Source organism: Chrysemys picta, chromosome 3 (genome assembly GCF_011386835.1).
Source record: "Chrysemys picta bellii isolate R12L10 chromosome 3, ASM1138683v2, whole genome shotgun sequence".
NCBI lineage: Eukaryota > Metazoa > Chordata > Testudines > Emydidae > Chrysemys > Chrysemys picta.
Window position 1 is genome coordinate 198,461,238 of NC_088793.1, and position 10,915 is coordinate 198,472,152.

The 10,915-nt window shown below is 43.1% G+C and overlaps 1 long non-coding RNA gene across 1 annotated transcript; it reads left to right on the forward strand.

Annotated features, from left to right (window-relative positions):
• The first annotated feature begins 2,580 nt into the window (after positions 1 to 2,580).
• Positions 2,581 to 8,950, forward strand: LOC135982565 (uncharacterized). The gene is made up of 2 exons (XR_010599976.1): positions 2,581 to 2,702; positions 3,998 to 8,950. It is a non-coding gene; the product is annotated as an uncharacterized LOC135982565 (long non-coding RNA).
• Positions 8,951 to 10,915: the final 1,965 nt, after the last annotated feature.

Below are 10,915 nucleotides of genomic sequence, written 5' to 3' on the forward strand. Positions count from 1 at the left end.
TCTCGCTCTCTCTTTTTTTATTTTACCCTCACTTGTTTTTGGGGGGGGAAAGGGTGGAAATAGTTAAATAAGTGCAAAATGCAGTTGTGCAGTTTGTCATTAGAAAATGTGGCCTTATCCTTTCATGTTTCATAGAACATTAATTTTAAAAAATAGTTCCATAAAGAGACATCATCTTGACGTTGAAACAGTTGTAATCAGCTTATCCTTTTTAACCATAAAAAGAACATTTGGAGCACACGTCATTAGTAAGGGGCTCACCCGAGCCTATTGAAGTCTAAGGGAGTTCATTCATTCACTTCAATAACCATTAAATCAGATCCTAAATTACCAAGCGACGTTATTCACACCAGGAGACTGGGCCTGTACGTCTTTTTATGGTGTCCAGCAAGCGTTGCAAAGTAGTTGTGCTCTAGCACAAGTAAGAGTGGAGGCGTGAGGTGGGTTCAAACAAGGTTAAGCACCAAACCTAGTGCGCTGAACTCTGGGGCAGTAGATTTCAAATCCTTTGCTCACCTCCCCCTTTATTCTCAAGAGCACAGCGTCAATTTGTTTGAGGAGTGGAATAATGGACTTGCGTGCATCCTCAGCATCATTATTATTTAATATTACGGTAGCACCTAGAGGCACCAACAAATTGTGGCCCCATTGTGTTGGGTGCTGTACAGACACACAGTGAGAGACAGACTGTGCCTCATACCTATGTCAGAAATGTCTTGCCTGCTTGCTAAATGGTAACCTGTCTAAACGGCCTAGAAATGAGAATTAAGTGATTTCAGTTCTGCAAATGTTTTGATTGTTTCAGTTCATGTTTGTATCTTTGGCTTTTGCCTTAAGTTGCAGGGTTGAATGAACTCGAAAGGCCACATTTTTAGCTTGGCTTTAATCAGGTTTCCATTTTTGAGGGGGCAAAATTGCAGGCATGTATAATTGAGGGCACGTTGGCCCTTATCTAAAGCCCATTGAAATCAATGGAAAGACTCCTGTTGACTTCAGTGTGCTTTGGACTTAGCCCTAATGCCTCCTAGTCACTGAGTGCACCCACAAATCAGAGATTTGGGTGTCTAAGTGCCCAAAAGGAAGGGACCAAATAAGAGTGGGTGCAAAGTTGTGCCTGCAAATATTTATCTCTGTATTTTAGTACCCAAAAGAATGGAAAAGCTGGCTCAAAATCTCAAAGCAAAACTCAGCCCAAACCACTCAGTTTTGCCTGGATTCTGATCAAAATCATGCAAAAACCAACACGTTTCACTCAATTTCACTGAAGAATATAAATCTCTCCCCAGTGCCTGAAATTCAAACCTCAGCCCTTGAAACCCATCTCAGGTTTGCAAGTCTCAGTCAGCATCTTATTAAGCCTGACTCACGGTTCCAGTTTGAAACAAACTCTGACACCAGGATTTTCGTACAAACACTCACACAGATTGACTGGCAAGTCACATTTTACCAACATGAGGATCCTTGATTCGGAAATGTTTGGGTATGTGATTTTTTTTTTTTAAATAAAGCCACATAGCCAAGAAATCTTTGTCTGCCTGAAAATAACACTAAGTTTTTGGGTTCCATGTTAAATATAGAGCTGGTCAGGAATTTTATTCTGTCAGAAAATGCTGATATGTAGAAGCTAAAACTTTTCATGGAAACATATCCATTTTCTCGAGAAGGTTCCTCAGCTCCAGGATATTTCTAATCAGAGAGCAACAGACAGAGCCCAGGATAGCCAGTAGTACAGTGGTTAGAGCACTCAACCTGCATGTTGTGGGAAGTCCAGATTCAAGTATCTGTTCTGTCCAATTCAGACCAGAGACATAATCTGGATCTCCCATATCCCAGGTGAGTGTCCTAACTGCTGGGCAAGCGCTATTCTGAGGGGGGTCTCTCTTCTTGTTTTCTGGCAAGCCCTCATTTAAAGGGATGATCACTCTAGGAAAACGGTAGTAAATGCTAAAAGGACCCTACCTTATACCACTAGTCCAAGTACTCTGCAGTCTGCCCCTCGCTTCCAATTAGTTTCAGGGGAGGGGAAGATTAAGGTGTTGATTTTAACCAATCAATCCCTAAATGTTGTGTTCGTGGCTCCCCATGAAATATCAGCAGAGGCACTTTAAAAGGAAGCCTGCTGGTGCTTTATGTCAGGAATCCTTGATTCTGGACCTTATTTGGTCCATCAGAATCTGAACTTTTGTTGACCTGTAGGGCCTACTGAAAAAAGCATCTATTTTCTAGGAGGAATTGTTTAGGGGATGGGTTGAGGAAACTAGGGTAGTTAGACAATAGAGATCAGTCTGTGATTGGGCGATTAATATTTTGTCACTTGGGGTTATTGCATACAGACAAATCAGCATCCTTTGTGCATTTTAAATATCTGTTGAAAATGCTGGAGCTGCTGGGATAGGAAATACAAATGGATTTGAAGGAAATAAATGTGTTGTCAGGCAAGAGTTAAAATTTAGCTAACAGCTGAGACAGAAACCACAGACCAAGCAGGAATGTTTCAGTAGCTCAAAAGGCACTGACAACTGTAAACACTTGATAAGCTTATATGGTCAATGCCCTCCCAGTAACTCAGCTCTTAGAACAGACCAAACCCTCCCTTCACAGCCCACCGGATATCTGTAAGCACTCATCCCTTCTCCCCCACCCTGCCGCTTTCCCCCGCAAGGTAGCCATAGATGCTTGATGCAATAGGATGACCTCTATACGTACGTACTGTTCCTATTTTTATCTTTGTCAGGGTTCTTTCTTGATATGTAACAATGTCTGTCTCTGTATGCACAGATAAATGCAAATGAATTGATAATCATAGAATCATAGAATGTATATAACTGGCCAATATGGCACCATATTTTCGAAGCTGCTTGTCAGTCTTCCCGGTACCGTGAATTTGGCCCCACACTACAAGAAAGATGTGGAAAAATTGGAAAGAGTCCAGCGGAGGGCAACAAAAATGATTAGGGGGCTGGAGCACATGACTTATGAGGAGAGGCTGAAGGAACTGGGATTGTTTAGTCTGCGGAAGAGAAGAATGAGGGGGGATATGATAGCTGCTTTCAACTACTTAAAAGGGGGTTCCAAAGAGGATGGATCTAGATGACAGAACAAGGAGTAATGGTCTCAAGTTGCAGTGGGGGATGTTTAGGTTGGATATTAGGAAAAACTTTTTCCCTAGAAGAGTGGTGAAGCACTGGAATGGGTTACCTAGGGAGGTGGTGGAATCTCCTTCCTTAGAGATTTTTAAGGTCAGGCTTGACAAAGCCCTGGCTGGGATGATTTAGTTGGGAATTGGTCCTGCTTTGAGCAGGGGATTGGACTATATGACCTCCTGAGGTCCCTTCCAACCCTGATATTCTATGATTCTATGAATAAACCCCTTTCAGTATTGTGTATTCTTGCCTGATTCTTGGGGAAAAGAATCTTTTTGCCTAACAGTGTGAAATAATCAGTGGTTCATCCTTCTCCGAGGCCTTGTTTAAAGATCACTTCAAAGCTGTTAGTTTCTAACATTCCAGGTACTGCCTTGGGGTATCCTGGATGCCTTCTCACTCTTCCGCAACTGACACCATAGTGTTTCCTGACAGAAATGGAGGGAGGATATCCCCAGATTTATGATCTTCCAAATCCTGCCACTTCCATGCTCTCAGGAACTCAGGGTTAAAAGGGGCAGGGTGTCAGCACATAATGGAGGCATGGGCTGAAGCATAATCCTCCTGGTGCAAATTAAGGGCTTCACCTTTTAGCCTGCAGCTAGACTGGAGTAACTTGGTTGCTGCTCAGCAGTGCTCTCATTAGTACAGGATCAGGCTCTCATGTGTCTACACATCAGCTTTGTGCTTAAATGGTCAGCAGATTGTGCAGAAACAAAATGTTTAGGGCTTGGTCCAAAGGCAGTTGAAGTCAATGAAAAGACTCCCATTGATGCACATTGGACTCCCATGGATTCTGGATCAGTCCTCAGAGAGAAAAACATTTACATCTCCCTCTCTCCATTTTTCCCAAGGTCAATGATTTCAAACCAATGCCCCTACCAACCTACTTCAGTTTGGAAGATCTTAACAAGTGCTGGGTGTTCACATGCTAAAAGCAGATGAATCAGGGAAATGCACCCACTGCGGCAGAGCTGATGCACCATTCATTTAATTGGACCTGTTATAGAAAGCTGCTGCATGAACACATGGATGTGGCAACATCAGGAAAGGAGCCAGAGAAGATGCATCTGGAAACCATAAAGTCTTCACTTATTTGGTGGTCAGTTCCAGTTCCCTGTCATTGGAGGGAGTATTAGTTCTTTCCTATATCTCAGCTGTACCACATCGGCAAACGAAAGTATAGGTAACACTGGCATTCATTATCTTGCCAGCTTTTGGTTGTTTGCAGCTGTCAGCAGCTAAAACACTGAGATGCCAAGGCAGGACTTTTTTTGCCTTTGAAAAAATTGTGCAGGGGACCCTCCAAATCAAGAAGACTGGGGCTGAGTCTGTGGCTAGTTGGATGGCAATCGTGATCAAAAGGTTCTATTGAAATAGGTTTCCTTTGGAGCCACTTTTACTGTCTTTGTCACTAGATGTCACTGCATACACAAGTGTGCGGCTAGGACTCCAGGCATCGTGAGCACCAATGGCCTGAAGACACTAGGAGAATTCAATTAGATTTGATCAATGCTATGGTGAATCAAGTGAGTTCCTCATCTGCTATATGGACTGCATCCCTTTCGGTTCAGGTGTCATTGATTTCTCACCGTAGGCATAGATTACAGAGCAGATACAGGTTCATTTGGCTTTAGAGCAAATATTTTCCGATTGATTTTAGCTTAGGATATTTTTGTTAGACCAATAGTGAAGAGTAATATTAATTGGTTGTTTCCTTTCATTCTTGTCCATTATCCTGGGAATAGTAGGTAATAACACCTGCACCGTGCTTAACCAGATTCTGGTCACGTTGCTCCAAAGTGAGTCTATTTCATTATCACATTAGTGGCAATAGGGCAGCTTACTGAATGAATAGCTCAAATGAGCTCACAACATAGATCTAGATACTTCATCTGTATGCAACAGGAGACCAGAATTCACCACCTATTCAACGTGAATCAGTTATTCTGTGTTCATATTTTTCTGTTAGGGTGAAACCTTCCCCATCACAAAGTCTGTATGCCACAGAGTCCCACTTAAGCCTTCTCCCTTGGTGAATTATCCACCAACAGACTTCGATTTTTACAAAGCTATTAGGAAATGTTTCACCAACATATTTCAGCTGATAAGATGTGAACTTGCTATGATTATTAGCTATATGTACTTTGAGTTCTGTGACTGGTTGCCTATTTCACATGTTATTTCTGCTTTCCGGTTGGATGACTAAAACTTGTATAAACAGGAGAATTTAAATCAAAGCGATTTCAAGATGACTACACAAATATTCTCGCTAATATATATTTGCAAAAGTCTTTGTGAGACTTCTAATTCTGGCAAACATTCTTTTGGACAAATTTCACACCAACATTCATGGTATTAAAAGTAATACATACTAGTAAAGTGAATTCACAGGACCAGAATCTTAGCTTCAGTGTTTCTCCATTGACTTCTGATTTACACCAGTTGAGAATTTGGCCTACAGTTTTTATTTGGCAGGATGTTCAGATATACCTTTTGCAATTCATCTAGTAAAGCCTGTTGAAATGTGCAATGATATATCTTATAACCACTTATTTTATATTTCTTATATATAGGACTAATATATCTTAAGAGCTCTTAGAAGAGCGATCTTCAAAAATTGATATATTTGGGGGGAATGTACTGAAAAGCAAAACCAGAATAAAATAGAAGTTTAGAGTCAGGATTGAGTCTGACTGCCAGAAGCTGTGACTGGATGACAGGGGATGGATCACTGAAAAATTCTCCTGTTCTGTTCATTCCCTCTGAAGCATCTGTCCCTGGCCACTGTCAGAAGACAGGATACTAGACTAGATGGACCATTGGTCTGACCGAGTATCACCATTCTTACATTGATGTTCTTATGAAGATGCTTTTATCTTCCGCAATTCCCAGTGAAGTCAAGGGGAGTTAAAGGTGCTGTTCACTTCATAGATTCAAATCTTTATTTGTATAATTCTAATGGGGAATATATAATATTACTCCCATTGTCCTGGGAAACAATGAAACTGAGAAAAAAAGTCACAGCAAATTATTTATTCAATGAATGTAGCCTCTTTATCTCTGCTTGTGGAGATTTGCAAGACAAATTCTCAACTGTATCTTTGGATTTATTAGTCTAGAGGCTGATGGCAAAATTTGTTGCTTGAGCTGTGTTATTTAGTTGTGATTGGTCAAACAAGTCAAATGGAATTGTTTCTGTCTTCTGACACCACTCAGACTTCCGGACTTCACCTGAATGCGTGTGCATCTCATTCTGAAGTTTCCTTTCAACAAATGTTTTTAGGAGTTAATCTGAAATACTGAATGTTCAGACAGAGGGGACACAAAAGAGACATGGGCATTGCCAAAGTGTATCCATGTGCAAATTCTAACTAATAACATTATGGAAATGCTTTTGCATTATTTGCCCAGCTAGACACAGTGGGCCAGTCCTTAGCTTCTGCATGGCTCCACTGATTTGTGTGGAGCTAGCCCAGTTTACACCAGCTGAGAATCTGGCCCACACTATGTAGGTTTCCTCTCTGACATACTCTCTATGTGTTTATATGTCTGTGTCTGTGTGTAAAATATATGTATGGGCCTCAACCAGTCCTCTAGTGTCACACATGCATTGCAGGTTTCTCTTTCTGAATATACCACTGATAGTTTTTTGCACGACTTGTCCTGTTCTACATCCAAATCAAGATCTTCTCGGCGCCTATAAACATTCATTTTTAATAATCCATTTTAGAAAACCAATATTCCAATGAGGCATAAGATCAGTGATTGACATACTCAACTCTATCTCACCTACGGCAGCTTGGCTCCTTTCTGAGTCACTTTTGGAGTCAATGATGTTCCCTGTGGCTGCCTATCGGTCCAATTCAGCAATAAAATTAGTTTCGTTTCAGCAGTCTGAAAACCTGACTGCGGACAGCAGAATAAATTGTTTATTTGGTAAATGAGGCCTTGTTTGAGGTATTAACCCAGAGATGTTAAAGGCTCGATCTGGCTCCTACACATCACTACAGACTATCGTGTGCGGTCAACCTCACGATGGCATGTGCTGTTGTGCCTTAACAAAACTCACTTAGGTCGTGTAGAGCTTTCCATCCAGCAGTAATAATAGCAGTGGAAAGAAATGCACTTCTGAAGCCATTATAATAAACACAGAATTCTATTCATTTAGAAAAACAAATATTCGGTGGATTTTCTCATTGGAAAGGGGAAAAAAAAGATCCCGGAGTCTCTTTACATTTGAGAAATGCTAAATAATTAATGCAGAAGCAGGCAGAAAACAGAGACAAGGATGCCTCTGATTCTACCACTCTGCCTCAATTCCTCTTACCCTACTACTATTTCAGTGGAGATCATAGGACCAAAAAGCTATGTGGTGGAAGGTGCTCACCAGTAAGTGACAGCTAGGCCCAGAGCCTCCAACGTGTTCAGGTGCTTACCTCTCTTTGATTTCTATGGGAGGATCCACCTTTGAGGAGCTGGCCACAGTTTCTTGGCAAATCTCCCAGGCACGGCGTGTCCACAGCTTTTGGGGAGTTGTCTCGGTTGGTCAGATGGTTAAGCTGTTACTAGGCTTTTGGGGCTATTTTCTCTCCCCAAGGTCTTGTTACAAAAAGGGATACAATTCTCTGGATTTAATGATATCACTCAGCACTCTTAGAAACCTTTGACCGTTACAAAAGGGCCATGCCAGGTATAACATCCCCTCTAACATACATCTATGAAGTACTGCACCGGCACATACAGGGACAAATCCTAGGCTAGCCCCTTCCCCTGGGATACAGGAAAGCCCTAAATACAGAGGAAGTGTCTGAGTTCCACTGCATGGAAGGCAGGCCAAGGAGAGACCTACAGGGAGCCTTACATCCCCTTGTCAATCACAGAGCCCTGCTTTGCACAGACTTGCCTCAGATCAGCAAGGAAGAGGGATTGAAGGGTAGGGTGTGGAGGGGCAGGACTATGGCCAGTGGGCCCAGACCTATGCAGATACAGTGGCCAACCCCGCTGCTAATATGCGCCTTCATGCCATGCTAGCTGGAACCATTCCTAGAGCCCCCAAGCTGTCGTAAAGATTCGAACAATTGTATTGGTGTTCCACATCCTGGGGAAGGGAGGACCCCATCACGCGAGCCCTGCCAATACCACCTGTGCGAGGCCTTTTTATTCCAGGATCATGCAGGACTCCAGGGCTTAGCCCAAAATCTTGTTGTTTCCTATGAGTGGGGAGCGGGGGGGAGGGGAGGGTTGTTAATTCATAACAAAGTGCAGAGTCTCATTATCACTTCGTTGCCGACTGTTAGCGCAGACACATGTTGTGTGTTTCCTTATGTCTACTGCTTGACGCAGCAGCACAGAGAAACTGAAAGGAAACCAACGAAGGAGCCTGGAACCCCCCCCCAGAGCTCACTGCTACACCTTTATGTGGGTGCCACTCTTGCTTCTGTGTTTGTCTGTGAGCCAGTACCGCTTGGGCTAGCGCATGCCACTAGCACCAGGCAGTCACACAAGGGCTGTACTTCTAGCCCCTTCTGTAATGGAGACCTTCTTCTGGCTCCTCAGAATGTAGAAAACGCCAGCTTAGTTATTTTGCCATGTCCGTCCGGGAGGGTATGTAGGGCTAAGTCAGCAGAGGACAGTGCACGTGAATAACTTACACCATCTCTCACCTGCAGTTGGCCCACGTTCTGTATGACATTTTATTGGAACACACTCAGCTGAGGATTTACACTAAGGGATCTGCAAGAACTTTAACAAAGGTCTGTTAGACGCATGTTAAGATGTCACTGAATAAATTTTTCAGTATTTTAGCATCACTTTGTGCGAAGGTTGAGCCAACCCAGGATGCACTGATGATCATTGTTGTTTCTGTGTCCTCAAGAGCTATCCATGTGCTAGGAGGGAATGAACCCAGCCCCAAAGAGTTTATGAACTAAGCACAGGGGTAGCTATTAGACAGAACCATGAATCAGGCCTCTTTCCATATGTAACATTATTTACCCATGGTAGAAGCTACAGTGTTTTAGACAAGAGTTCCAGGAAGAACTGTCTCCAGCAGTGCTACTTCCAGAAATGATGGAGAAGACTGTTGTAGGGCTAACCCTCAGAGTTCATTATTTATCCAATGTTCCCCAATGTACCAGCTACCGGATATGCCGCATCCTAAAGTGGTATCAGAATCCCCAGCCGAGATAGGGATCAATGGGAATACCTGCTGTGGAGAGTCCGCTCATCTCCCTCTCCACTGCATCTGGTCTATATTAGCTCAGAAGCTCTTGTACAGAACTTTGTATCTGTTGAGATACACGCGATGATCTGCTGTTGGCCTGTCTCGCAGTGCAGTGGCCTGTTTCACATCTGAGATCTCTTTCTCTCCATTGTATTGATTTTTAAGCTAATGGTTTTCATTATCTGAGTCTGGGAACTTGGATTTCACTTTAGCACTTAGTGTATATCAGTGTGGCAAGAGCTACTGTGTTGGGGGAAAAAATCAATGGTGAGCTAACTGAATTGGGACTTCGTCTGTGATTCAATCAATGGACAAGGATTCAGGGCCTCATCCTGCCCAGTGCAAGGTATTGTGAACCTCCGGCCCACATTGATGTTAACCTCATAAAAGAGGTGCTCAGCGTCTTAGAGAGTTGGCCTATTTAAGTTAACCCACTTCCAGAAGTAAGGCATGGAGAAGTCCATCAAGGCACCTAATCCATTAACCCCACTAATTAAAGATTGCTCGCTTCTGCATATCACCACCATCTCCAACACCCAGAATGCCAGCAGGGATGGAAGGAGAGGGGGGGAGAGGGCAGCAGAAGCTGTGTGGCCCTGGGGGAAGAATAATTAGGGAGATATAGAGGGAAGGGGAGTAGGTCCCTGATATTGCTTTGGGTTTACACTGAATTAACTGGGAGCAGGATCTGGCCTTTTGTCTTTATTCTCTATCTAAAATGCATTATAGACAGTGATAAATGATATCATGAGCCCAAAGTGTTTCATGCCTGGGTTAATGCACGCAAAAATTCAACAATAGCCTCTCATTTCACTAGGGGCCTGACCCCAAGCCCATTAAGTCATGGAGAGTCTCCTACTCACACCAGTGGGCTTTGGATCAGGCCTTAGATCACTTAGTTTAAGATGGGGTCCAATTCCCCTAAACATCCATGGGAGATTTTCCAGCAACTTTAGTGGCAGGCTGATGAAGCTATTGGCCCCTCTGTATAATTTGCTGATAATCTGTGTCAGAGGATGATATTCAGAGAGGTTAATGTTTGAAAGTGGTTGCCCTCAGGGAAGAAGCAAGCTAATGTTATCATTGGACCAGAAGACAATCAAACACATTTTGGACAATTCGCCTCCCCTCCCCCCCAGATGTGCACCCTACATTAGGCAAAGCTTCACTTGCCCTCAGTATGCCAGGAATTCATTCAGCTGTTCGATTGTTTTCTTTCACTGTACAATAACTGCCCTGTGGCACGTCATCATTCCCGAGCACTTGGCCCCAGGCAATTAGTGAAATCCCTGCCCTCAGGTAGAGAATGAATAAAGGATCCGTCACCACAGAGTAAGCTGTGAAACAAACGGGCCCAAGGCATTTGCTGACCGAGACACCTTAAGTTGCTGAGCCACAAACATACTGCGATGGAAATAAGCCTATGATACAATTTGGCCACCAGCATCCTTAATTACAGGACATGCCATCATTTGATTCACAAAGGACTAAATGGATGTATTTATACGTTTGGAAGTTTGAACGAGGATTTCCTGATTTCCAGATG